Source organism: Chrysochloris asiatica, unplaced genomic scaffold (genome assembly GCF_000296735.1).
Source record: "Chrysochloris asiatica unplaced genomic scaffold, ChrAsi1.0 scaffold00141, whole genome shotgun sequence".
In the NCBI taxonomy this organism is placed as follows: Eukaryota; Metazoa; Chordata; class Mammalia; order Afrosoricida; family Chrysochloridae; genus Chrysochloris; species Chrysochloris asiatica.
Genome location: NW_006408659.1, coordinates 4,474,283 through 4,500,723, shown reverse-complemented (window position 1 = coordinate 4,500,723; position 26,441 = coordinate 4,474,283).

Sequence of the window (26,441 nt, the reverse complement as noted above, 5' to 3'; positions counted from 1 at the left end):
GCAGCACTTAACAGCAGAAATAACAAGCTTATCTGGAGTACTGGTGTGATGCTGTAGGATAAGCACTGGACTACAAAGTCATTTGAACCACAAGGTCAGCCATGCAAACTCACTCATCAGAAGCCATATACAGGGTCACTATGAGTAGGTACCAGCTCTATGGCACTTAACAACAAAAACAATGTTTATAGTACTCATGTTTCAAAGACAAAGAGGTTCCCCTTGAAATTTTTTATAGTTATTATTTTCCTCATTTTATCAATTTTAGTGCTTGTTAAAAAATATTAGATATGCTTTATGATTAGTGTATTCAAATTAGAATATTAGTATGCAAATAAATGTATACAAAACAGTTTAAGAAAAACATGATAATTTAAAAATAGCTATCAATTTCAATGGACATCTGGTGTGGTACTGTTTGGTTAATGCACTAAGCTGCAAGGTCTGTTTGAACCACCATGCCAGCAGCTTCTCAGAAATCCTATGTAAGGTTGTTATGCATCAGAACCAACTCAATGGCACTTAACAACAATAGCAATCCATTTCAAAATCTTCAGGGCAGCTAATTGTTTACCATGGCCGTTCTAGTCAAATTTCTTTATTTTGTGATGTATTGTAAATCCCAGCTTCTCTGCCTCTGATTATGGAATCATTTTGAAGTGACTTATTATGAATAAAGATTACAGTGGAACTAAAGATTAAGGATGCTCCCACCTTACTTTATGACTTCTGGTGTGGCACTGTAGGATTAGTGCTGGAATGTGAACCACAATGTCACCCATTCAAACCCATCAGCTGCTCCTTGAAAATCTATACAGCATCACTATGTGTCAGAAGCAACTCAACAGCATTTAATAACAACCTTACTCGAGGATGAGACTCAAGTCACCACTCTTAGGTTTCCTTGAGGTCATGTTTTGATTCCAATTTTTAAGACTGATTTGGGAAAGATTGCCTTCTTGCCCTGGTTCATTATGTCTGGCCTCTAGCTCCCATATTATTATATATCAACATCTTGTTGTGTGACCTGCCTATTTGGGTTCCTCAGCTCATGTGACTACATGTGTGGGAAGATTCCTCTACAGCGATCTTTAAACGATGAATTTGGCACTTGCCAGCTGCACCAATCACATAAGCTGTTTCCTTTGACAATTGTGAGTTTTGTGAAACATTACAGTGTGTTGCAGAATCCTGGGACTTGAGGGAGGGGAAGAGTGGTGACTGATATCAAGGATTATAAAGTGGTATAGCATGTTGGAAAAGTTGGAGAGTTGGAATATATTGAACCTTCAATTGTGTTGAGCTTTCTAAAATAGATTATTGATGCAGGATTGAGTAAAATAGCTGTTGTTGTTATTAGGTGCCATCAGTTAATTCTGACTCATCAACAGAACAAACACTGCCCAGTCCTATCTCATCCTCAAAATTGCTGTTATATTTGAGTCCACTGTATCTGCCACTGTGTAAATCCATTTCATTGGAGTTCCTCCTTTTTGCTGACCTTCCACTTTACCAAGTATGATGTCCTTTTTCAGAAACTGATCCCTCCTTACAACATGCACAAAGTATGAGAGTCCAAAGACAGATTTGTTTGTTTTTCTGGCAGCCCATGATATTTTCAGTATTCTTTGCCAATGTTGTTGTTGTTGTTGTTATGTGCCATCGAGTCGGTTCCAACCCATAGCGACCCTGTATAGGGTTTCCGAGGGTGTAAATCTTTACTGGAGTAGAAAGCCTCATCTTTCTCCCGCAGTGCAGCTGGTAGTTTCTAACCGCTGACCTTAAGGTTCGCAGCCCGATTCGTAACCACTAAGCTACCAGACCTCCTTTGCCATATACTATCATTCAAATGCATCCATTCTTCTACATCTTCCCTATTCATTGTCCAGCTTTCTTATGATAAGAAGTAATTGAAAATATTCTGGCTTGGGTCAGATGCACCTTAGTCTTCAAAGTGACCTCTTTGCTTTTAACACTTTAAGGAGATCTTTTGCAGCAGATTTACCTACTGAAATACATTGGCATTTGGTTTCTTGACTGCTGCCTCTATGAATATTCATTGTGAATTCAAACAAAATGAAGTCTTTGACAACTTCAGTCTTTTCCCTATTTATTATGATGCTATTTATTTGTACAATTGTGAGGATTTTTCATTTTTTCAAATTGACGTACAGTCCATATTGAAGGCTATATTCTTTGATCTCATCAGTAAATAGTTCAAGTTTTCTTGGCTTCCAGCAAACAAGGCTGTGTTATTTGCATGTCACAGGTTGTTAATGAGTCAGACTGCCAAAAGAACAAACAAATCTGTCTTGGAAGAAGTACAGCCAAAATATTCCTTAGAAACAAGGATGGCAAGACTTTGTCTCTTGTTCTTTGGAAAAGTTATCAGGAGGGACCAGTCCCAGAAAAAAAGATATCATGTTTGTTAAAGTGGAAGTTTATTCAAAAAGAGGAAGATTCCCAATGAGACAGATGGACAGTGACAGCAACCATGGGCTCAAATTTAATAACAATCGTGAAGATGCATAGGACTTGGCAAGCTTTCATTCTGTTGTACATAAGGTTATTATAAGTCAGGACCAACTAGATGGCAACTAATAACAACAACACCAGACACTGGCTTAGTGCATATGAGTACAGCCTCCAGGAGAAATTTTAATAGCTTTGCAAGTTCTTGCCACCTAGCTGGCAATGTAATTGCATCTTTAATAGTCCATTTTATTATTCTATCAAGCCAGCAGTTTCAGAATGATGGGGAGCATAGTAAAACCAGTGAATTTCATAAATATGGGTCCACTGTTGTACTTCCTTTCCTATGCTCTGAGGCAATGCTGTGTAGCCTATTGTGATGGTAGATAAAGCATTCTCTTAAAGTTCATGGATGATCATTTTAGCAGATGCATTGCATGCACAGAAGGCAAGTCCATATTCAACGTGTGTTGTGGGTCCATACCAGTAAAAGAACAATTCTGCTCTCTTCATGATGGAAGTTGTCCAGTGTAATCAACCTGCCACCAAGATGCTGAGTGATTGACCCTGAGGAGATCTGGATTCCAAGTTGATCTCTGCTTCTAGCAGAGTAAGCACACAGCAGTGGCTCTAAACAAAACAGCCTTGGTGAGTAGAAGCCCATGTTACAGAACCCATGCCTAACCTTCATTACTAACACTAAGGTCACTTGCACATGAGCCCACTGGGCAATGACAGGAGTGACTTGGGAAAGAGGGTGGCTAGTACTTACAAAATGCATTTTCCTATCCTGATTTTTAAAATCCTCCTTTGCCTAGGTCACTTTGGTACACATACATATGAGATACAAAAATTCACTTTTTGGCTCATTCTGAGAGATCTATCTACATATCTCTCCCCCTCAACTCCCTGTCCCCAACTTTCTAATCATGTTCTTTCTAATACCTGAGCATGAAGTCAAACCATTGGCCATAATCCATGAAACAGCATATAATAGCACATCTGGACATTTCTCCTTCTGATCAAAATGAACAACCAGGTCCATTGCTCAAATGTCTGCCCACTGGAAGAATTTCCTTTCACTACTCTTCTTCAGGCAGGTGCCACAAAAGGATTTTATTGGTGTTATTGTCAACCTTTGGGTGGTGCCTATATATTACATGGAATTACCTATCAACTGTAAGTAATGAACTCCCCGTGAAGCCATAGGTGTATACTGGGAGAGAGAAAGTAATTGTGATAGGACTGGGGACCATAGGCATTTGGGCCACTTTATCATGCAACTTACTTATATGAGGGGTCCTCAAAAAGTTTGTGGGAAAAAATCCAGGATATTTTAATTGCATTTTTTCACTTTTTGAAGCCCCTCATATCTTTAGGTCTTGCTCAAGCTCAGTTTTATATATACCATTTACATTTAATGATAGAGTACTGCAGTGCATGTCCAGCCTTATGACACTGTGGGTCAGATAACACCCAGTTCATCCTGGCTTACTCAGGCTGCATGGGAACTTGATGGCCCATGGTTAAGCATTCAGTCTCCACTAAAGCCCAGAAAGAAGCCAAAAGCTCATTCTCAAAAGAATAGTTATCTGAAGAGGATGGTAGAACTTTGTTCTTCAACCCTAAAGATCTGCACTGTAATTCACCACTAGGGGTTTTCTAAAGACTCCAAACGACATCACTATCTGCCACTCGCACTTCAAGCACAATTAGATCAATTGGATCATATGATTTAAGTGGCAGAACTGTATGCATGGCAGCCTAATCCTGACACAGAGCCTTCCCTTCCATGGAGCCCTAGTAAATCTAGCAGCTTTCCAAGTCGCTTGATAAGTAGGTCAGAGTAGTACACACCAATGAGGGATATGTTGCCAGGAAAATGCAAATAGCCTTATCAGGGATTTTTCCCCCTTTTTTAGTTGTAGAAGGGGCCAGATACAGCAAGTTACCCTTCACTCTAGAAGGCATGTTTCAGCATTCTCCACATCAATAGACAACTAGAAATTTAACTGAGGTAGAAGACCCCTTAATTTTTGTTGGGTTAACTCTTCACAAGTCAAACGTTTCCCAATAGTAACAAGTAACATGCAAATGTCTTACCAATGAGCCTAGAATCACTGATATTTCTTGATTCCTAGGTCGACTAGCCCTACCTGTTTGTCATACTGTAATGCTTGCATGTTACTGTTATGCTGCCAGCTATGAAACTGGTATTTCAAATACAGCAGGACACCAGCTTAAACCAAGTGAGGACCATATCTGACTTCTCCTGATTTCACAAGAGTGAAAGAGAATAAAATGCAAAATCAGCCCAAGGCTGATTGCTATGAAGCACAGGTCAAACACACTTTCACTCTACAACCTAAAGCTGAATAGGGTAAAAGCATCCTATTCTGACACCAGTCATCCCTCCTACGGCACTCTCTGCTTCACATCTGGGTTTGATAATCCGTTCTAATGGCCACACAGAACTCATCACAATGCTCACGATCATGGGGTTTATCAGGGAAGTGAACAGGTTACAATTCAAGATCAAAACCAATCAGGATGCAGCAGTTGTGCAGTCAGGAAAGCCTCTTGTCTACCTCACTCTTGTTTTCAGTAACTCCAGGATACAAATGATAAAGCCAATGGAAGAAATGAGAATATAAAAGAGCTGAATAGAGAATTTCAGAAGGCAGCTGGAAAAGACAAAATGAAATATTATAACAAAATGTGAAAAAAACCTAGAGTTAAAAAACCAAAAGGGAAGAACACACTCACCATTTCTCAAGCTGAGGGAACTGAAGAAAAAAGTCAAGCCTCGGCTTGCAATATTCTTTTTTTTTTTTTTAATTAAATGTTTTTATTTTGGATTGAGTGAAAGTTTACAGGGCACATCATCAGCTTCACATTCAACCATTCATATAGCTTGTTTCATTACATTGATTATTATCCCCTCCATATATCATCAGTTAACAGTGTTTCTCTCTATCCTCTTTAGTTTTTTTTTTTTTTTTGCATGAGGGGGGACTTGCCTTTTTGGAATTTACAGTCTTGGCTTTTAGGGAAGGTTTTTACATTTGTCTGTGGATATCCAGGGCTCATGTATGAGATTACTAACAAGCATTACTGAATAGTCAGATGAGGGACAGTTTGCTATGTCTACTAGGTAGCTAAAGTCTGATCCTCAGAGCCTATGGTTTGGACGGTCAACAACGCTTGGGCCCACGGGGCTTGGCCTCCTGACCGGGTCTGCACTGTCTGCATCCGAATCCTCCTTATTTATTGTTTGTTTAAGGGACGCTGCCTGTCTTAGGCGGTCAGTGCGAACGGCTTGCAATATTGAAGGATTCTATGGCAAAATATAGAATTGTGCAAAAAGTATCAGAAGAAGATGGAAGGAATATACTGAGTCACTGTACCAAAAAAGAAATGCTAGATGTTCAACCATTTCAAGAGGTAGCATATGATCAAGAGCCAAAGATACTGAAGGAAGAAGTCCAAGGTGCATTAAAGGCATTGGCAAAGAACAAGGCTCTGGAAATTGATGGAATACAAATTGAAATCTTTCAACAAACTGATGCGGCACTGGAAGTACTCACTCATCTATGTCAAGAAATTTGGAAGACAACTACTAGAAGAGATACATATTTGTGCCCATTCCAAAGAGAGTGCAACAGAATGTTGAAGCCATTGGACAATATCATTAATATTGTATGCAAGTAAATTTTGCTAAAGATAATCCAAAAATGGCTGCAACCATACATTGACAGAGAACTTCTAGAAATTCAAGCTGGATTCAGAAGAGGATGTGGGACAAGAGATATAACTGCTGACGTCTGCTGGATCTTGGCTGAAAGCAGAGAATACCAGAAAGATGTTTATTTGTGCTTTATTGACTATGCAAAGGTTTTAGATTGTGTGGATCATGACAATCTATGGACACCATAGCAGAAACTGAGTATTGAGAACACTTAATTGTGCTCATGAGAAACCTGGGCATAGACCAAGAGTCAGTTGTTTGAACAGAACCAGATAACACTGAATGATTTAAAATTAGGAAAAGTGTGAGCCAGGGTTGTATTCTTTCACCACACTATTCAATGTGTATGCTAAGCAAATAATCAGAGACAGTAGATTATATGAAGAAAACTATGACATCTGGATTGGAGGAAGACTCATTAACAACCTGTGATATGCAGATGATACAACCTTGCTTGCTGAAAACAAAGAGGACTTAAAATACTTACTAATAAAGATCAAAGACCACAGCCTTTGGTATGGGTTGCACCTCAACATGAAGAAAACAAAAGTCCTCACCACTGGATGAATAAACAACATCCATATAAATGGAGAAAAGATTGAAGTTGTCAAAGACTTCATTTTGCTCAGATCAACCATCAACACTCATGGAAGCATTAGTCAAGAAATCAGACAATGTATTGCATTAGGCAAATCTGCTGCACAATATCTCTTTAAAGTATTCAAGATTAAAAATATCAGTTTGAGGACTAAGGTGAGCCTTACCCAAGCCATTTTCAGTAACCTCATGTGTATGTGAAAGTTGGGCAGCAAATAAGGAAGACCATGGAAGAATTTATACAATTGAGTTATGGTGTTGGAGGAAAATATTAAAAGTACCATGGACTACCAAAAGGACAAACCAATCTGTGTTAGAAGAAGTACAACCAGAGTGCTTCTTGGAAGCCAGATGGCCAGTCTTTGTCTCTCATATTTGGGACATATTATTAGTAAGGACCAGTCTCTGGGAAAGGATATCATATTTGATAAAGCACAGGGTCAGAGCAAAAGAAAAAATCCCCTGAGGAGATGGATTGGCACAATGGCAGCAGCAATGGGCTCCCGTGTAGCAACAATTGTGAGATTGGTACAGGGTTGGGCAGTGTTTCCCTCTATTGTGCATAGAGTCACTATAAGTTGGTATTGACTCCAAGGCACCTAACAACAACAACAAGGAAGACTAGTGAATACAATTATTACTCAAATATGTCCATCATCCACTAAAGTTAATGATAAAATTGAAGAATTCCTCCAACTTCTTTAGGTTGGAATTGATCAAACATGCAATCAAGAGGCTTTGATAATTCCTGGTAATTGGAATGTATATGTTGGAAACAAAGAGGAAGAATCAATAGTTGGAAATTATGATCTTGGTTATTGAAAGGATGCTAGAGACTTAGTGATAGCATTTTGCAAGTCTTATTCATTGCAGATACGTTTTTCAACAACATAAACAATGTGTATACACACGGACCTCACAAGATGAACTACCAAAGTATCAAATTTACTACATTTAGGAAGAAACAATGGAACCGTTCAATATCATCAGCCAAAACAAAGCCAGAGAAAGACTGTGTAACTGACTATCAATTGCTCATATGCAAATTCAGGCTGAAGCTGAACAAAATTAAAATATTCCACAATACTACAAATATTATCTTGAATATGCCCCTCATGAATTTAGAGACCATCTCAAGAATAAATTTGATGAATTGGACACTAATGAAAGAAGACCAGAGGAGTTATGGGATGACATGAAGAACATCATCAAAAGATCATTAAAAAGAAAAGAAAGAAAGAAAAGGTAAACGTGAATGTTAGAAGAGACTCTGAAAATTGCTCTTAAACTTAGAATAGCTAAAGCAAGTGGAAGACATTATAAAGTAAGAGAGCTGAACAGAACATTTCAAAGGATACCTTGAAAAGACAAAGTAAATTATTATAATAAAATGTGCAAAGATCTGGAATTAGAAAACCAAAAGGGGAGAACATTCTCAGCATTTCTCAAGCTGAAAGAACTGAAGAAAAATTCAAACCTCAACTTACAATATTAAAAGATTTTGTCAGGAGGGACCAGTCGTTGGAGAAGGATATCATGTTTGGTAAGGTGGAAGGTCGGAGAAAAAGAGGAAGACCCCCAACGAGATGGATTGGCCAAGTAGGAACATCGATGTACTCTAGCGTGGCAAGAATAGTGAGGTTGGCCCAATATCGGGCAGTGTTTCCTTCTGCTGTGTATAAGTTCGCTATGAGTTAGTAACGACTCAATGGCATCTAACAACAAAAATAACATGGGCAAAATATTGAATGACATGGAAAGTATCAAAAGAAGATGGAAGAGACATTTACTAAAAAGAAATGGCTGATGTTCAACCATTTCAAGAGAGTATATGATCAAGAACCAAAGGTACTAAAGAAGTCCAAGGTGCACTGAAGGTATTGGCAAGGAACAAGGCTCTGGAATACAAATAAAAATCTTTAAACAAACTGATGCAGCACTGGAGACACCCACTTATCTATGCCAAGACATTTGCAAGACAGCTATCTGGTCAACTGACTGGTTGTTGTTTTTAAGTGCCATCGAGTCGGTTCTGACCCATAGCGACCCTGTATAGGGTTTTTGTAGAGCAACTAGTGGGATTGAACCGCTGGCCTCACAGTTCAAACTGACTTTGCAGTCTTGTGTATTAACCAGGACTTCATATTTGTTCCCACCTCAAAGAAAGGTAACCCAACAGAATGTGGGATCAAGCAGTATTATTAATTTTACATGCAAGTAAAATTTTGCTTTCAGACGTTCATATCTTTCTTCTCATAAGAGTAGGGGTAGTTCACTTTATTCTACCACATCATCAAAAAGAAAAACTCCAAATATTTCTATGGACATTTATAAAAAAGATACTCTATGTATCAACAATTCTCAAGATTTAATATAAATATGAATTACCAAGGGATTTTGATAAAATGCAAAGCATGATTCAATGGGTATGAGGTAGAAGTTGAGATTCTGCATTTCTAAAAGTTTCCTGTTTTCAGTGTCCTCAAGTCAATTTGGTTCATAGTGACCTAGTTATAGGGTTTCTTAGGAGCCGCTGGTGAGTTTGAACTACCACCTTAAGGTTCAAAATGATCTTAGTATTGAGTGTTTATCCTACAGCACCACACCAGGACTCCAAAAGGCTCCGAGGCGATGTCAATGCTGCTGGTTCAAAAATGACACTGAGGAGCAAGAACTTAGATAAACATATAAAAGAAGAATCACTACAAAATACATTTTATCTTTTCCCTTCAATGTCATGCTTGTCTGTAGGACTGAAATACTTTTCTTTCTGTCTTTATATTTTTTAATTAAAAAGTCTGTCATATTCAGGTTATTCTATTAGTTACATACTTCAACATTTCATCTGGTCTGTGTTAAGAAAAAAAAAAAAAAGCCCTCTGTCCTTACGTTCCAAAATTACAGATCATTCTGTGAAAGAAATGATGGAAAACAAATTCAAATCATAATACAATTTAATCTGTTCCTAGCAAGCATTGACTTCTATAATTATACTTATCAACTTGAAATACTTTCTTTTTACTCTTTGGGGGAAAATTACCACAAATAGAATTAAATGTAGTTTTCCAACCAGACTAAATACTGCACAAATCTTTGTTCTTTTAGGATTGTTATCATAAAATACACAGGATATAAGACATGCAATACCAAAATGACTAATGCCTACTGGTGGTGTAGTCACACGTTAGCTGAAAGAATACAGAACTGTATTATTTTAGTTTATTCTATTAGTCAATCAATTTTCTAGGTCTTTAGAACACAGGAAAAATAATATATTTATTTGAAATACATTATCTCTTAGTTTTGAGGGGAAAATCAATCTATATGTATTCTAAATCCCTATAGGAACTTAAAGGAATTATCCTCGTTGTTCTACTGTTGCTGTGAAGCACTCTTTATGAGCCCTTGGTTTTTCCAAAGTATTATCTTCAATGATATAGCTGAGTAAAATATTTTCTTGACATTCTCATATAAAATAATGATCGTTCAAGATGAATATTCCAAAGATCATTTCCCAGGACACAGAACCTATACTTTTTAATTCTGACTCTTCACAGTATTTGAGTAAAACATCTATTTTTATCACAAAACTATTCTAACTTTATGAAATTCACAAACCAAATATTAAGTGCTATCGTTATTATTTCTGTGTTGTTAACGTTACTTCAACTTGCTTCCAATTAATATTTCTAATGACTTGACTCACATTTAGGCACATACAGAAAATTCACCCAAAACTTTTTATACAAGTAGTTTTGTACACACTATATAACCCCTGGGAGGGAAAAGGAGCCTGTTTCTTTTGCCATCATGGAATCAGCAAGTCTAATCATACCATATTTCCAAACTATGACTTGCTCAGTGTGGATGAATGTGTGACAGGACATTACAGCTTGGAAGCCCAATAGTCACAGAAGCTGACTCCTTCAGAGGAGTCACCCTTACCACAACCTTTTCCTTGGAAATTACATCTAAAATAGTTAGATCAATCCTTTTGAGCGGCTTATGTTGAAATTTGAGTTTAACTCCATGGAAACCATAACAATGTTTATTGCATTACTAACTTCATAATGAACATAAAGAACTTTGGACATAAATAGTTAGCAGCAATAACAAAATTGCCTAAGTCTGGTGACTGTTATTCTCTTGACTCCTTGGAGACCACAGTGAAATATAAAGATCAAATAACTGTGTCTTCAATTAGACCCCATAATTAAACTATGGCTTAATCAATGACATAGTGACTTCCATTTGCCTTGAAGTTGGAAGATAAGGAATACTATCACTGCTTTGTCACTGACTTTGGCTTTCTGACATCTACTGTAGGATAAGACAATCAACCTAAGTCTCAGGTAGTACACCTATAATGTAAGTTATGTTTGAATGAAAATATCTCTAGAATCCCTTTCATCAATACAAATAATAAATTATCAGTCTTTTTATGGAGTCCTGGTGTGGTGCTGTGGGACAATGCACTGGAATACAAGATTGGTTGAATCACAAGGTTGGAGGTTCAAATTCACCAGTCGTTCCTTAGAAACTCTATATAGGGTTGCTATGAGTCAGAACCAACTTGATGGCACTTAATAAAAACAACCACAACAGTCTTTTCATAATTTAAAAGAAAAATCAAGCAACAACCAAGTGTGCCATGCCCATTGCCTGTCTTCAATAATCTCTGTCTTCCTTGACCTGAACCCTGAAGCCTTTAAGAAAATTTTATCCACTAGCTCAGGATCACTGATTAAGCTCCTGGCTGCCTATCCTAGACAAAGGAATATGCACTAGTCTACAAACCTGTTAGATGAATAATTAGCCAGCAAATATTTACTGCAAATCTGCCAGAGACAAAATACTAAATAAAAAGGGTTACTATTTGACAGCGCCTTATTGTGAACCAACTATGGGACAATGAGGTGATGTTTTTTTCTCATAACTGGGATTATTATCTGTGAGAAGTCACTGAATTGTTCAAAAGACTAATACATTTGAATGTTAACCAAAAGGCTGAAGTTCTAGTCTACTCAGAGATGTGTTGGAAGAAGACTTAGTGATCAGTTTCTGAAAAATCAGTCATTGAAAATCCTATGGAACATGGTTATATTCTGACACACATGGGTCACCATAAGTCACAATTAACTCTATAGGAATTGTTTATTGTCCTGTGAGAGATAAAGCCCACTGGTAAAAGGATCAGAGCAGATATGTGCAGAGTATCTTAAAGAGGCAGAAGGCTTATGCCTAAGCTTGTACAGTAACATTCTTGAGAAAGAATGTGTCTTTCAAAAGCAGGATTGGTCAGCTTGAGCTCAAAGATCTAAATTTGGGAACCTGCACCTTGCACAAACTACATTTACAAGTATCTCTTGCAACAAGTCCACATGAATAAAAGAGATAGAATTATCAGGCCAAATTGTAACCAGCATTTAGTTTCTTCTGACTCCATTTGTCTGCCTCTGTGCTCCCTAAGTTACCTTCTAATTTAAAAATGGTTTCTCATGTATCTGTCACTACTGGACTTGGAAAATATGATCCCATTTCAAAATGAAGGTCTCTCTAATTGAGATTGGCATCTCTTAGTGTACCAATGACATGGGTTCTAAGTGTATTAGAAAGTTGGAGTAATGAAGGGCTGTCTTTAATGAACTTCTTAAGCTACCACACATCACAACCAAACTCCTTCTCTCTGATATTTCAGCATATTTATTCTTTCTCTCTTCTCTTCTTTGTCCTTCCTCTTCTGCCAATAAAGTTAGTGAATTGACATAGCTTGAAAATTAAGAATGATTGGGAATAGACAAATGTTAGAAGAAGGAATCTCAAAAACAATAATGAATAGATTTGGTTGTGGGCTAAATAGATGAGTCCTGCAAATGTAAAGAGAAGTAATACCAGGTAGGAGGACAGAAACTGAAATTGGACCCAGACCAGGAAGAATTGCCAAGGGTATTTGGTCCTGAACAATGCTAACTACTCTCAAAAGATAATGACATAGATATATATATATCACAATCTTTATGGAAGATTTAACATTTACCTAGGTTTAATCATGTATACATATATATGATGTATATGGGGTCCTGGTGTGGCGCTGGTGGCTAATATGTCAGACTGCAAAGTTGTTTGAACTGCAAAGTCAGTGGTTCAAGCTCACCAGCCCTTGAAATCCTATACAGGGTCGCTATGGGTCAGAATCAATTCAATGGCACTCAACAAAAACAACACAAATGATGCATGGTGGTGGTTGTTATGTGCTGTGGATTTGATTGTGACTCATAGCAACCCTGTATAAGGTTTCTGAGGTTGTAAATCTTTATAGGAGCATAAAGCCTCAACTTTCTCCCAAGGAACAGCTGGTAGTTTTAAACTGCTGACCTTGAAATTAGCAGTCTGACTCATAATCACTGTGCTACCAGAGCTCCTCATATGTGTGTGTGTGTGTGTGTGTGTGTGTGTGTGTGTGGTGGTGGTGGTGCAGTAGAGTCGGTTCCAACTCATAGTGACCCTGTACAGGGTTTCCGAGGCTGTAAATCTTTATGGGAACAGAAAGTCTCATCTTTCCCCCACGGAATACCTGGTAGTTTCAAACTGCTGACCTTACGGATCTCAGCCCGATTCATAACCACTACACTACCAAAGCGCTCTCTCTCTCTCTCTCTGTATATATATATATATATTTGTACTGTACAACTAACATGAAAATCTATATATAACACGAAAGTTATATACTTTGTGTTTAAAGTATTAAATTATATACATATTTTAATGCTTTGAACTTCAATCAAAGAGATCACATATTCCTCTTTGGTGCATGGAGGAAAGGAAATTGGAGGGAGCTGACTAATATTTACTCACAAAGGGACAAGGAGGAGAAGGGGATGTGGGCTTGTCCATGAGTCAGGGAAGACAGCAGGAAGGGAAATCATGGAGATCTCTAATTCATATAGTACCTTTCCTCAGGCATAGAGTTTGGCCCCAAATAACCAGCAAGTCAACACTGGCAGCAATTCAGCCACCAGAGCAATATTCAGGAAGCTACCAGAACCACAGAAGGTTTTGAAACACATGCATCTGGTTTTCAGTTATTCCTAAGAAATGTCTGTAGTCTTCCCCAACACCACCCTTCATGAGAAATGGAAACTAGGGTGGCTCATGGCAAGGGGGAACAATGGGATGCATAGACTGAATCACGGCATCTGGCAGGATTTTCTTTTGCTATCATGGAACCTGAAGGATGTCTAATAATAGTAACTTTTCCTACATGAGGGGCACAACAGCCTCAGACTTGCAGCTCAGAAGGAAATGTGTCTGTGTGAGTAAGAGAGAAAAGGAGATTATATGTCTGCATATATACGTGTATGCAAAGCAGAGAATGAACACAAAGCCACATTACCCTCTGGTGCAATGGGTTCTCCTGAGTTGACTATTTCGGTGATGCATTTTGGCATTGGGGCCTTCATCTGAGCTGAGGTGCCCTCCCTCTCTTCTTGCTTCAGTTCAGTGTTTTGCTTGAATCTGAGTCATAAACTCCTTAAACTGGCAGGAAGTGGATAGTCGCGCTGGCAGCTCCATCTCCCCCAAGCAGAGGGAGTGTCTTGGCTGACACCTAAGCAACCTTTTCCATCCCTAGACTTGGTAATAGAACCAATGAACATTAGCTGAAACGGAAGGCTGGGCTACACTCACAAAGCAGGAGAAAGAAGAAATCCACAGTTCAAACCATGGTTTAAAAAAAAAAAAGATTTATGGAATTACTTTAGTTACTCACCAGGCTCCTAGAACATTGGTCTTTATTCCAAATCCTATACCAAACCCAAATCAATTGCCATCATGTTCATTCCAACTTACGACAACTCCATGTGTTTTAGAATAGAGCTGTGCACCCGCCGTAGGATTTTCAAGGAGTTGACCTTTCAGAGGCCAATTTCCTGCCCATTCTTTTGACGTACCTCTGGGTGAATTCAAACCACTACACTTTTTGTTAGTAGTTTAGTGCCTAACAATTTTCAAATAGAGACTCTTCCAAAGCCTATAGACACATTCTAATCTAGCTCTTACACCTAACCCTTCAGGTCTTCATTTTCCATCAAGCTTCTGATCAATGCCTACCTTAGCAATCTCCAACCTTCCCTTATTTCTCCTAAACCATGATGTTCTAATAGCTTAGTTCACATTCTCAGAATTCATCCTATATATGGACAAAGTGATAAATCTTAAAGGTGCAATTTGAGTACTGAAGAAAGACATTTATCTTGCCCAATTCCAATGTGATTCCCACTTTACTATGTTAGGAAGAGAATCAATGTGATCAGAGAGGGAAAAGATGCTGAAATGTGATCAGTCATTGACACCAAACTCCATCCGTTGTTAAATTAGCTCCAGCAGGAATCAAGAGCATGAGCAAAGAAGGAACCAGACTGTGGGAAAGAAGAAAAACAAGGGAAGACAAATGTGGAGTATGAAGGCTGTCCAATGATTACTACAACCAAGGGGACCCTGTAAGCTGCAGTTTGGGGGTGGTGGTGGGGGGGGAGGTTGAACATCTGGATAGAAAGAATTGGCCAAAAGAGCTAAGAGGTGTCAAAAGTAACGGCAGAATTTTGGAAACAACCTTTACCTCCTCCATAGTTTTTCTTCCAACCAGCCTGGTTACTTAAGTTAAGGGCTGAACCTTGGCAGGATTTTTGCATGCGCACTCTAAGAGAAAAATATTCTCTCTAGCGCTATACAGTTCCAACATTCTATACGTCCCTCTCCCAACTCTCTGTCTCCTTCCCAACCTTCAACCATCATTTTCCTTTCTCTGGCTCTCAACCACCTCATCTGCAGCCTCCTTAAACCCACTTCTGACTTATGGCAAGACTCCATGGCCCAGGGCCCTTGGCCTGTTTTCTACCCAGGCGTCCTCTGTTTCTTCCTGTCTGCACTGTTGCCTGATGTCTTCTGATTGCTCAGACCAGAGCTCAGCTGTCAATCAATTGCTTAACCTTCAGAAGGCCATCCTCAGCCATCCATTTTAAGAAAAGTCAAAACAGAATGGAAAAAAAAAAAAAAAAAAAATTCCTAACACATTTGAAGCAGTTTCTGTTTAGAAAGTTAAAACTGGCGAATGCTGAAAGTGTAAAATAACATCTCCTACTGTCCTAGAGAGAATTTTGCCAATCAGCTATGTTTCCTATATTAGAAATATATGTGATTTTGTTATGAATTGAGCTCTTTCTTTTCATAGACACTAGCCCTTTGTTTATTTCAGATATGAGCAGCTACACAGCTGCTCACCAGCTCAATATTTGCAGCATATTAGTTATGAGAGATAACATTGAATTATTAATATAAATAATGTGCTAATGCTGCCCCACCTGTATGTGTAAGGAGTCTTGGGCACCAGTCTCCATGCTTACTTTAAAGTAATATTTAGGACCAAATTTTCATAGGAGAAAGGGCACACCCCTAATCACTATGTTCATGCAAAATCCTTTCTCTCTTTCCAGTTGGTTCAGATCAGATGTGCCCTTCAGCCTGCCTCTACATGTCCATTCTGAACATTCAAATACCAAATTTCCTATAGACAAACTGGTCTTATAGTAACTCAATTAAATAAAGACCTTGTTGCTTGTTTTTTGAGGCTTGCAGACCTTTGGTTTAGAAAAATAAAGGGTAGAACTTATCAATCCCACAGCAAAGGAAATGGAAGTTACTACAGGAAAACCTCGTTAATTCAGAGTTGAGAAAAGGCCATTGTGATAAAGTATGACTGACAGAGGAAAAGAGAGAAAAGAGAATCCCTTGAGAATCTAAATACTTATCACAATCTTTGAAGAGTCATGGTGGTGCAGTGGTTTAAGCATTAGGCTGCTAACTATAAGGTGGGTGGTTCAAACCCACCAACTACTCTGTGGTTCTATGGGAGAAAGATGAGGCTGTATGTTCCTATAATGATTTATAGTCTTGGAAACCCTATGGACCAGTCCTACTCTGTCGCTGTGAATTAGAATCTACTCAGTAACAGCAGGTTATCCTAATCTTGACTCAAACTAGTTGTGTCACCTAAAGCAAGATTAAATGTTTTATGAAGTCCCTTAATATGGGAACTGAATTATAGTTCTAAATAAACAGTGGGGACTACATATATTTTTTTAATTCAGTAATATAATAACAGAATATTTCAAAGGGAAGCTCAAGAAGACAAAGTCAAATATGAAAATGAAAAGCGCAAAGACCTATAATTAAAGAACAAAAAGGGAAGAACATGCTCAGTATTTCTCAAGCTGAAAGAATTGAAGGGAAAAAAACCAAGCCTTGTCTTGAAATACTGAAGGATTCTATGGGCAAAATGAAGTTCTGATGTGGCACTGTAGAATAAGCAATAGGATGCTAGCCATAAAGTTGGGGGTTCAAACCCACCAGTTGCTCCTTGGAAACCCTATACAGGGTTGCTGTAAGTCAGAACCAACTTGACAGCACTTAACAGCAGTAACAACAATGGGTAAAATATTGAAAGATGCAGACAGCATCAAAAGAAGATAAAAGAAATATACACTTAACCAGAAGGAAAATTCAGTGTTCGATCATTTCAAGAGGTAGCATATGATCAAGAATCAATGATATTGAAGGAAGAAGTCCAAGCTGCACTGAAGGCTAAAAACAAGGTACCAGGAATTAACAGAAAACAATTTGAAAGTTTTCAACTAACTGATGCAGCACTGGAGGTGCTCACACATCTATGTCAAGAAATTTGAAAGACAGATACCTGGTCAACTGATTGGAAGAGATCCATATTTGTGCCCATTCCAAAGAGAAGTGCCCCAATGGAATGCAGAAATTATCCAACAATATCATTACTATAACATGCAAGTAAAATTTTGTTGACAATAATTCAAAAATGGTTGCAACAGTACATCAACAGAGAACTAACAGAAATTCAAGCTGAATTCAGAAGACATGGAACAAGAGATTTCATTGCTGACATTAGATGGATCATGGCTGAAAGCAGAGAATAATAGAAAGATGTTTACTTGTGCTAAATGACAGTACAAAGACTTTCAACTGTTTAGATCATGACAAACTATGGATAACATTATGAGGAATAGGTATTCAAGAATACTAAATTGTGCTCAGGAGAAAGCTGTACACAGAAAAAGAGGCAGTTGTTAAAACAAAACTAGGGGGTACTGAATGGTTTTATACCAGGATAGGTGTGCTCAGCATTGTATTATTGCACCATACTTATTCAGTTTGTATGTTGAGCAAATAATCCAAGAAGCTGAATTATATGAAGAAGAACGTGGCAGCAGGATTTGGAGAAAAGTCATTAACAATCTGTGATATGCAAATGAAGTTATTAACAATTTGCTTACTGAACATGAAGAAGAGTTAAAATATTTACTGGTGAAGATCAAAGACTACAATCTTCAGTATAGGTTGAACCTCAGTGTAAAAAAACACACAAAAATCCACACAAATGGACCAATAACTAACACCATGATAAATGGAGAATAGATAGAAGTTGTCAAATACTTCATTTTGCTTGGATCCACTATCAGCATTTAGGGAAGCAGCAATCGAAGGACATATTGCATTAGGTAAATCTGTTGCATAAAACCTCTTTAAAGTGTTAAAGAGCAAAGCTGTCAGTTTGAGGACTAAGGTTCACCTGACCCAAGCCATTGTATTTTCAATTGGCATGGAGTCTTTGTGGCGCTGTAGGATAAGCACTGAACTGCAGACCACAAGGTTAGTCATTCAAACCCACCAGTCACTGCTTGGAAATCCTACAGAGTTTCAATGACTTTGAACCTACTTGACAGCACTTAACAATAGCAACCACAACATATGCATGTGAAGGTTGTACAACGAATAAGGAATACAGCAGAAGAAACAATGCATTTGAATTATAGTTTTGAAGATGGAGTACAACCAGGCAATGTTTCATTCTGTTGTGCATAATAGGGTCACTATGAGTCAGAAGCGACTTGACAGCACCTAACAACAACAATACAATATTTTATGTACTTCTCTGAGTTTAAGTTCAGAGAATTGTAGTTAAAAAGGAAACAGTTAATGCAATAGTATGGATTCTTCAAAAAGTTAAATTCTTTATTTGTAATTTTTGAACTTTTTGAAGAGAACAGTCTCCAGTATAGTGTCTTTTTTATAAAATCTCTTTTTCACCTTTTATGCTGACTAAAGCATAGAAGTCACTTCTAAGCCACTTTCTTCAAAAGAGCAAAAGAATCTTTTCCTCTAGATTCACTAACTTTCAGAAATTTATTCCTAATTCCTACCCTTCTCCATCTTAATCACTTTATTATGAAAGTTAGTTGACTGTCTAATTTTTTTTTTTTTTTGCTAATTCTTTCTCTTCTTCTCTCATCTCTCAAGTTCTATCCCTTTACAATCTGGCTATAGTTCATTGAGGTCAAAATGAACAGACCTCCCAAGATGACAGAACAAATAGGTTAGAGTCCTCTACAGCATGCAGGAGGTATGAGAAGCTGAGCATGCATAAAGAAATGATTCTTATTCATCAGGCTTATACTTTCCATAGAAATAATATGAAAAATTATGTAGCACAGTCAACAGGACTTTCTGGATAGAATTGCACATTGAAGAAGACTATACAGCATTCTATGAAAATCAATGCACTAGAGTTACATACAACATTGAAAAGCTACCAGTTGTAGTAGGACTAGAGTATTGTTCCATTTAAAAATCTATAAAACAGGATCATATATGACCACAGGATAGTGTTTTTTTTCTGGAGAGAGCAACAGGGAAAGGCAGAAAGTGCCAACTGTCTCATCAATGTCCTAAGCTAGCTGGTGTCGGCATTATTGTTCTTTCAAATTATTTTTATCTTTTTGAATATCATAAAAAATACAGAGCAATCTAATTTTTGCTAATAATAAATATTTATGAAATTTTATAAAAGCATAATGTATACCAATTAACTACTACAAAAACAAGCAAGTTGTTCACCAGGGAGCCATCAAAGCAAGCAATCAAGTCCCCTCAGGGCAAACCTCCTTCCAAGACTGAGATTCAAAGGGAATACATGAGCAGACATGTAATCTTGCTGGTGACCACTTTGGTCTACTGATAAGAGGAAGTGGGGGGAAAACAGCAATGAAGCTGTGGGCTAAGTCCAACCACATGAAATAGATTCCTGTCAACCTGGATTGAGACCTGGTTGGTCAGCAGTATAGCAAGACCTGGAGACTCTTGAGGCCAGGGACAGGGACTTAGCCACGTAGGACTAGAGAGGAGAGTGAAGACTCTAGCTGATATGAAGTAAGGAGAGATGCACAAGAACACCGATATTTGCAGATAGTACCCATTTAACCTAGCTTCAATGGCTGGATGATCAGAACTCAACTAGAGGAAGAAAGAAGAGGGAAAAAAGAGTAATCCACTACAATTTGATGAATTTGACCTGTACTTATGGATGTAGTAACTAAAAAGAGGAAACGAATCTTTACAGCAAGGATCATTCCCACCTCCTCTGTTCACAAGGTTGGCAGGGATGGACAAGTTAGACATTGGCTACCCAAAATGGTCAGGCTACAAAGGCACAAAGTGACTGGCTTACAAGCTTTCAAGAGGGAGTCTAGTTCCAGAGCGTGCGGGATAAGGTAGAATCTCTATTGAGTGGTTTCCAACCTGTCTGGATGGGGCTGATGAAAGGAGATGGGGATAAGACTCTTGTGGTTCAATAGTGAATAATTACTATCAGGACTGATTGTGAATGTTGCAATTGTAAAAGTAGACATTTTGCAATAAAAGGAGGGAAGTGGTTGATCTTGAAGTTCAGGGACAGAGGACCCTGGGACCATCAAGGAAGAAGAGCAGAGTGCAAGACCCTATTTAGAGAAGCAACAACACCAGAGATGGAGGCAGAGACGATGACTTTGAGAGATGGAGCTGCTGGAGACTCTGGACTCAGGAAGAGAGAGGGGCTGTGTGCTGGCGGCCAGGCCGGGGTGGGGGCGTAGGGGGGGGCAGGCTTGCAGGCTTGCAAACAACCCTTTGGTTATTTGAATGGTTATATATTCCTGAGTGTACGTAAAAAAAAATAAAATAAAATAAAAAAAGCAGAGGTAATGGAAGCAAATTCTGTTGAATGATGATGCATGGAAGGGATTGTAATCATTGCAATGAAATGGAATACGATGGGATGAATGTAAAGCTGATGTTCTCGTATGTAAACTATCATTCAATTCACAATAAAAATTAAAAAAAAAAAAGCATAATGTATAAGGGTTTTTTGAGTTTGTAATTGAAATATTGTTTTCAAAATGTGCTAAACATTTCCTCACAATTTATTTAGAACAGCTATTTAGCATCTGATCCAAAAAAACACTATTGAGTCACAAATTTCAAAATAATGCTCCCTGAATTAATAATTTGATTATTTATGTTTTTTGTTCTTTACCTACTTAATATAATTAGGGATTCTGGGAGAACTTGTTCATAGGTCAAGCTCATTGATGTGTCAATGAGCAACATACAAATTAGAAGAAATTGTACTCTTCTAAATTATAATGTCAAATCATAGTAGACAATCAATCTATCTGAAATTTTGTCATGAACTCTTTAGGCCTAATGTATAAAGGTACTCAAGGTATGGTCTATAGACCAACAACTTCCATTTCATTTGGTAGTTTGTTAGAAATTCAGCTTCTGTCCCTTCCAATTCTTTGGGCAGTTACACCACCACCTTCGGATAGTTTCCTCACATGAGAGCTGATCAGTTCTCAGCTCAATATTCTACAGGGATGCTTTTCAGAACTCCAGAGTTCCCTCTTTTACGCAGCTTTGTCTTCTTCAGCAATGTATCCTTGGAATCCTAACTACCTGGGTTTCTCCAGACTTTCAACTCTGTCTCCTCTAGTCATGAAGCCCATTAGCTCTGCCTGCATTCTCCTATCTTGAAGAGCGACCTGACAATGTTCTCACAATCTTCAGCTGAAGTGTTTGTAGCGCTCACGGCATCTGTTTCCTGTTCCTCAGAGATCATTGCCTTTGTTGTCTGAGTCCCAAGTTTTACTTAAAAAAAAAAAAAAAATTGTATGATATTTTTGGTTATTGCTGTTGGGCAGGTAGGTCCAGTTGCTATTATTTCACCTTGGTCAATAACTGAAATCCTGCCAAGTATGAATTTAATTAAAACTCAAACTGTATTTGGTGAATTGAAATGTTTGGTCTGCAATTTTATATGCATGCTGCTCATCCTTCCACCAAAGCCAAGTCTCAACAAATGTCTGCTCTACTTCATCATGCTGTATGCTTTTAAAATGGTGTATGGACTCTCTCGGGGTGGATTAGTTTCCTAGGGTGGCTGAAACTAATGTCCACAAATGTGGTGACTTAAAACAACAGAAACATATTCTCTCACCACAGTTCTGGAGACCATAAACTTCAAAATCCCAGTGTTGGCAGAGACACATTCCCTCCTGATCTCTGGAAGACAATCGGTCCTTGCATCTTACATTTTTGAGTGCCTACCAATATTCCCAAACCCATTGCCAATGAGTCAGTTCCAATTCATAGTAACCCTATAATGTTGTGTGCCATTGAGTCGGTTCCAACTCAGGAGCAGCTGGTGGGTTTGAACTGCCACGACATGTCTGTTAGCAGTCCAGAACATATCCTACAACGCCACACCAGAACTCCATAGGACCACATAAAACTGCCCATAGAGTTCCCAAAGGTATACTCTAAGGAAGTGGACTGCCACATATTTCTGCCATGATATGACTGGTGAGTTCAAAGCATTAACCTTTTGGTGAGCCCACTGTGCCATGTGGGCTGTTGCATTTAGGAGCAGCTGCTATATGTCATTGAGTCAACTCCAACTCATAACAATCCTGTATCGGAAGTCTGGGTGTGTAAATGTGTACAGAAGCACAAACTCTTATCTTTCTACTGTGGTGCGGATGGTGGATTCAAACTGCTGACCTTACAGTTAGCAGCCCAACATATAACCCACTATACTACCAGGGCTCCCGGAGCTGTTGTTATGTGCCATGGAAATTATTGGAGGTTAAATAATTCACTCTCTATTCTACCTCTCTCCCTACATTAAAAACCAAATACAAAACAAAATCTAAACTAAATCTGATAAGAAAAATATCACTCATGGAAAGAAAATTAGCATATGTCAAGATAAATGGACCAAATAAGCCATCTGTGAAAATGACCAGGTCTGGGAAGTTCCTGTAAATACATGATCAATGGGAGTAAAGGCCTTCCATTTCAGAGCAATCCCAGGAAAACCTGACTGGAATTCCCTAATTACAAAACAGTAAATGGTCCAGTTATGTCTTATCTAGTTTTGGATGCTTTAGCAACTGACTTTCAAACAGGAAGCACAGAGTAAAATCAATCAGTGTTTATCCAGGACAATGTTGAAAATCCAAGTGCCAAAGGAATAGGGTCACAGAGAGAGAAAAGAGGACCAGATAAAGTGAGGAAAAGAAGGAGGACAGAGAGACGGGTCAAATAAAGGAAAGTTGGAAGGAAAGAGAAAGAGAAAACATTAGAAGCAAAGAAAAGGGGCAGCAAGGAAAGAAAAGACCCTATTTGGATGCCCAGACTAAAGCATATTTGTGTCACTGAAAGGATTAGGATGTTTTGGGAAGGAAGATGCCTTTTGCCCTGACCCTCTCTCATCTGGTCTAATGCAAAAGAATTTTAACTGATTTTCCTGCTATTAATTTATCCTGGTGTGCCTCTATAGGATAAGCACTGGACTGTGAACCCCAAGGTCAGTGGTTCAAAACCACCAGCTGATCCTTGAAAACCCTATAAATGGTTGCTATGAGTCGGAACAGACTTAAGAGCATTTAACAAAAATGACAGCAACAATTTACATTGCTTCAAATCTGATCTTAAATACAGGAATCCATAGCTCACTTCTTAAAATCCACTAGTTCTTGTCTTAATATTTTAATATTTCCATAACAGAAATGTTACAAGTGGGTGACTTTAATAAACAGAAATTTATTTGTTCATAGGAGACAAGCAGTCTGAATTCAAGATAAAAACTCTAGGAGAAGGTTTTCTCTCCCATTCAGTTGTGGGGGAAGGTCTTTGACTCTTTTCAGCTTCCTTTCATTCATTAGTTCCTTGGTGATTTTGATGAATCCTGGCATTTATCTTTCCTGTCTATGCTTCTTTGCCTCTGTGCCTAATTCTGCTTTTTGTATCTCAAAAGTAATTGGATTTAAGACACCCTACACTCTGGTAGGAGTCCTGGTGTGGCGCTATGGGTTAATGTGCCAGACTGCAAAGCCGTTTGAACTGCAAGGTTGGTGGTTCAAGCTCACCAGCTGCTCTTCAGAAACCCTACACAGGGTTGCTATGGGTTGGGATCGACTTGACGGCACTTAACAACAACAACACTCTGGTAGCATAGTACTTAGAGATTGGGCTGCTAATCTCACGGTCAGCAGTTCGAAACTACCAGCTGTTCCAAGGGAGAAAGATACGGCTTTCTGTTCCCTTAAAGATTTACAGCCTTGGAAACCCTGTACAGGGTCTCTATAAGTCGGAACCGACTCCACAGCACAGAACAACAACACCAACACACTGATATAGGAGTCCTGGTGTGGTACTGTGGGTTAATGCACCAGACTGCAAAGCCATTTGAACTGCAAGGTGGGCAGTTTAAGCTCATCAGCTTCTTTTCAGAAACCCTATACAGGGTCGCTATGGGTCGGAACTGACTCGACAGCACTTAACAACAACAACACACTGATATAGCCTCATTAATCTAAGAACACATTCTCAAATGGGATTATATCCACAGGTACAGGGGTTGATGTTGTTAGGTCAAGTTTTTTCTGACTCTTAGCAACCCTAGGTACAACAGAAGGAAAGACTGCTAGGTCTTGTCTAGCCTCCCAGTCATTGCTGTGTTTGAGCTCCTTGCTGCAGCCAGAGTGTCAGTCATTTCACTGAGGGTCTTCCTCTTTTTCAGACACTTTACTTTACTAAGCATGATGTTCTTCTCCAGGGACTAGTCCCTCCCAATAACATATCTGAAATACAGATCCTCACTTTTAAGGATTATTCTGGCTGTTATTTTCAAGACAGATTTTTTTTTCCTTCTTCTGGGAGTCAATCATATATTTTTCACCAATGTCATAATTCAAATATACCAATTATCCTTTGGTCTTCCTTACTCATTGTCCAATTTTCTCATGCATATGACACAATAGAAAATACCTTAGTTTGGGTTAGGCACCCCTTAGTCCTCAAAATGGTAACTTTGCTCTTTAACACTTTAATGAGGTCTTTTGCAGCAGATTTGCCCAATGTAATTCTGTGCACGTGCACATTGATTGTGTAGATCAGGGTTAGGATTCAAAAACATATTTTGAGGAACTCAACTCACTCCATAACAGTCTTAACACCTACTTTAGCATAGAAGATCCTCCTTAATGTGTGGTGCAGTGAATAATTTAACATTCTACTTCACTGCCTCAGGTATTTTATATTCCAGCCATGGCCTTCTACAAAGTCCTAGTTTTTGGCTGATATTTGCAATTCCCACAAATATGTCTCACTTTTGAACACTGCTGTGCCTTTTCATATTGTTTCCTCTAGAAGAAAACCAGTCTTTTGATTAAAATCACAGTTCCCTGCCTTGTTGATGATATTTTCAATTAATGACATTCAAATCAAGCAATATTCTGTCAAAAAAAAAAAACAAAAAAAAAAAACATACATGCTCCTCTATATGATTCCTTAACATTTATTGCATGAATTATAGTTATTTTAGTCTAATCCCTCTCTGTCTAAATACTGAACTCCTAAAGAATAATTTACCTGGATATGTTCTTGTTGTTGTTAAGTGCCTTGGAGTTGGCTCTGACTCATAGCAACCCTGTATAGGATTTCCAAGGAAAGGCTGGTGGGTTTGCATACCAACCTTGTGCTTAGCAGTCCAGTGCTTATCCTATAGCACCACACCAGGACTCGTGACTGTGTATGTTGTTATTGTTATTAGGTGCCATGAAGTCGATTCCAAGGAGCAGTAGGTCAGTTTGAACTGCTAACCTCATGTATGTTGCTTTTGTTAACTGCAGTCAAGTCAGTTTCTACGAATAGCAACTCTGTATAGATTTCCAAGGAATGACTGGTGAGCTTGAAATACCAACCTACAGTTCAAAAGAGTTTAACATCCAGTGCATTAACCCACAGTACCACACCAGGACTCCACAACCTTGTGTATAGCAGTATTTAGTACATGCTCATAATAAACACTCAAAATATTTGAATGAATGAAGTAATAAAGTATATAGTCATGAAGATATATTCAACACTTGAAAAGAATTAAAAGATAATGATAATAAATATTTCTTCTGATGATTTTTGTAATTCTGTTGTTGTTGTTGTTAGATGCCATTGAGTAGGTATCAACTCATAGTGATCCTATGCACAACAGAATAAAACACTGCCTGGTCCTGGGCCAAACTCACAATTGTTGCCACACTTGAACCCATTGATGCTGCCACTTTCCTATCCATCTCGCAGGAGGTCTTCCTCTTTTTCTCTGACCCTCCTCCTTACCAAACATCATATCTTTCTCCAGTGACTGGTCCCTCCTGACAATATGTCC